Below are 4032 nucleotides of genomic sequence, written 5' to 3'. Positions count from 1 at the left end.
TTTTTGTCCAAGACATGAGTTTGTCAGGCATGAAATATCTCGAATGCATCTGCCAACAAAAAGTTCGAATTTTGTGTTTTTCAATCCGATGTAACAATTAGACGAATGTTATGTTTACTCCACGATTTCAGTTTAAACATATTGAATGCATAATTTTAGACAAACCTAATTTTTTAGTACTTAAGTATGAAATTTTTTAGTTTTGAAAATTATAAATTTGAAAATATTTTTGTTTTAGTCTCTTAATTTTTAATCGTTTAATTTACACTATTAACAATATGGAAATGTGCTTTTTTATTGGAAAACTTGATATTTTAAATTCTTAAAATTTGCGTAATATAAAATTATGTAGTTTTTAGTACACCAAACATTATATATATATATATATATATTCCAATGGCAGACGAGTCAGGCGGCCCTCTTTGTTTACGTTTCTGTCCCCCCGAAATCAATCCAAGGCCATTTGAAGGCGAACCCCCGACACTTGACTGAAAGCGGAAGTTTGGTGTATTAGAAACATTTTAAATTATTGAAATTTTAAAACAATTCTATATTTTAAAACAGTGTTAAGATTCGAAACATACAGAAGAAAATTGATTCAAATTAGATAAATCTTCTCGATTCGAAATCAGAAGATTTCTATGTCATGGGTTCTGTTATGTTTAATTAAATTCCGTACTTTTTCATTGGTACTATTTTTAACGTGAATAAACAAAGGTGAACTACATTAGGCGTGTGAAAAATTCTGCTTTTTATTTTCAGGTGACACAGCCACTTCACAAGTTTCACAATGTTACCTTCGGGTGGCGTTCTTCACAGTCTAAGGCTTCTTTTTGTTTAATCATAGTTGAAAATGAGTAATTGGTTAAATTATTCTAATTTAGATTAAAAGAGACGAAGAAAAATATTTGTCCAAAACCAGAAAAAAAAACACGGGAAATTACCTGGAGTTTTCTGCAAAGAGTTTAATGGGCATCATCGTGAAAAATATTTAAATATATTTGATTATAATAAAATAATAAATTATTTTTAATTACATTTACTGTCCCGAAATATAGATCATTAACCAGTGTATCCGACATGTATACTACTACGAAGAAAAACTATTATTTTATTTTTATTTTATATTTTAAAATATTTTTTTTATTTGAATAGGGTTATGTTAAAACTGAATTAATTTGTGGCCACAAGTAATTAAAAAACATTAAATCGAATCGCCGTTAATGATTTGTATAAATTAATATGTCCTCAAGATTCTTTTTGTTCAGAAGGTCAAAAAAGTCCGCTGATTACGAATTTCTTGGTTATTTTTTTCGAAATACAAGTCAGCTCTTATTTAAACGATTTTTTCTTGATAATTCAATTATTCTTTACTAAAAATATCATAAATAATTATAAGCATCTCTAAGAAAAAATAAGACTTTTTTGCTTGTTTCAGTTCCTCGTCGCATAAATCGTTTGCAATTTACAGCGTTACAACGAAATTATTTTCGAAAAGAATTGACATATTCGGAAAGTCTATACAAGATATCATTAATATATTTGTTTATTTTTCATAAGAGCTTTTGCTTCATTTTTTAAAGCAATTTTTATAAATAAAATCCCCGATTTGGCCACTATTGATTTGTTCGAAATTTTTTATTAATCGTTGACACAAGATAAAACTTTTCACTCTGGTGACATTTCCTTGCACGACAAGCAATTATTTATTTATTATTTTGGCGTCTAATTTCTTCTTTTTTATTTATTTACAATATTTATCCAAGTACTTTAAATTCTTGCCGTGTTTAGAAAATATTATAATTTACAGCGTTTTGCAATTCTTTTTTTACAATGCTTTATGCAACATGCACCGATTATTTTTGCAATAAAATATTCCAAATTAATCAATGGACCATACGTAAATTACGTAAAATCTCAAGGAGGGGGGGGGGGTCGAGATATTTTGTTAACATTTTCTATACATTAGGAAGGTTGAAAATTCAGCTGTTTTGTTAAAAATTCGTCTTTTAGTGTTAAAAATTCAAGTATAACTGAAATATTTTTTAAAATTTGTTTAAGATTAAGTATGAAACTTTATATGTATTAATTATTTTTAAGACAAATTTATTTGAGTAGAATTTTCCAAATGCCCCAATCCGAAGATGCTCTAAAAAATTGTTATTTTTTCTCAAGAAAAATTTCAGGTGCTTTAATTTCCCTAAATATTCGTACCGAAATTTGCGAAAAAAAATCAAAGTATATGCATTTATTTAAGCTGTGAATATTGATTAAAAAAATTGTACAGAAATTGAAAGCGTGAATAACAAATAAATTTAATCAACGAAGGCGATTGTGTAACGATATAGTGGAGCTTGTAAAAGAATTTCCTCAATCTATGCTGTTACAGAAATTGTTCTCTAATTTAAATTAACTTTTGATTGAATGTAGCGAAATAATTTGTTCATATAAAAGAATTTGAATTGGAACAACATTTTTATTCATGAATATAAGAATGCTACAAAGTACTTTATATTAAATAAACTTTACTTTGTCATTAAAGCAAAGCACAGCATTTCCGAATAAAAAAAGTTAGTTCTGACGATTTTTACCTTAAAAAAAGATGTAAATCTGCTATTCATGTATCACTGTTGACAAATACAACATCGCACAACGTGGCATGATGAAGGTGAATTATTCACCCACTCATCACGATTTCTTAGATTTTGTATACACAGATTTGTATATAAAGAGCAGCTAGCCAGACTATACGTTAGACGATAATTTAAAGTTAAATTGTACTGTATATGTCGCATAACATGATAAGGTTACGAATTTTAATTTTCCTTTTTCTCTTTTGTATTTTGCGCAAATGCGAAACAAGGCAAGTGGAAAAAGAGAAAAGTACGAAACAAGAGAACAGCAAGGTGTGCCAAACTCTCCAATGTCAAAATGCTGGTATGTATACTTATTCTAAAATCTAATTTTTTAAAATTATTAAACTACTCAGATCGTTTCTAGAAGGTCGCAGATTTTTTACTTAAGCATTCCAATATTACGAAATGTCTATGTCAAAATGAAAAATACCCAGTTTCTCAATTTTATTATAGACGAAATAAGCCTGTGTCAATGTTGACATGTCCGATTTCGATTTGCATTTAGAAATGAAAGATTATAGATCAATCGGGATCTAACTGTTTTTAAAACTTGCTGAAAATAGAGAAAATATTCAAAACTTTTTGAATTGGGCGTAAAAATATTCTGCTTTTTCAATCCAATACTCTCGGTATAGGAATTCGTAAAAATTTTACTAACTGTGGTATATTCTATAAATAAAAATATTGGCTGATTCTTTGGTGATGTGGATAACGCATCTGTCGGGGAACTTTTCTTTTCAAATTTTTTAACTCTCATCATTTATGATTGAGAAAGTATTAGAATTTTTGGAAATTTGACACCACAGTCTTTTTAAAGGATCTTCACGTTTTGAGACCCCTTAATCCAAAAATAAAGTTTTTCTGTAAGCACGATAACTCTCGAAAAAATGAACGGAGCAAATCGATCTTTGGCACACTTTTTTAGGTGCTAAAAGAAAGGACAATTTCGTTAACCAGCCATTTTGGATAAAAATTCAAAGAGTTAAAGAATTTTCAAAAATTTTGGGACCATTTTTTCTATTAAAAATGTTTATATCTGGCTATTCATAGTATTCGAAAAACTAAACAATTTATTTTAATGACTTTTTTTGTTAAAAAGAAAATTGTTAGAGTTGTATTTATAAGATTTAAGAAATCAATCGAAATTTGTATAAGCCGAATAACGTACGATAGAAAAAAAGTGAAAAAATAAACATTGTAATTATTTAAACAAGTATTTATTGTTTAGTTTTGAAATTTCTAAGAATTAAGCTTGAGATGTTTACTTTTTCAAATTGGTATCCTATGCTACTTTTTTGAATAATCACATAATTTTAAAACATTTCTTCTAATGTTTAACAAATTTCTATTTGCTCAAGAAGTTACTTTTCGATAACGAAAATATGAAATGAAATGG

The sequence above is a fragment of the Belonocnema kinseyi genome, chromosome 6 (assembly GCF_010883055.1).
Source record: "Belonocnema kinseyi isolate 2016_QV_RU_SX_M_011 chromosome 6, B_treatae_v1, whole genome shotgun sequence".
NCBI lineage: Eukaryota > Metazoa > Arthropoda > Insecta > Hymenoptera > Cynipidae > Belonocnema > Belonocnema kinseyi.
The sequence above is the reverse complement of the archived record's forward strand: the minus strand, read 5'-3'. Positions refer to the sequence as shown.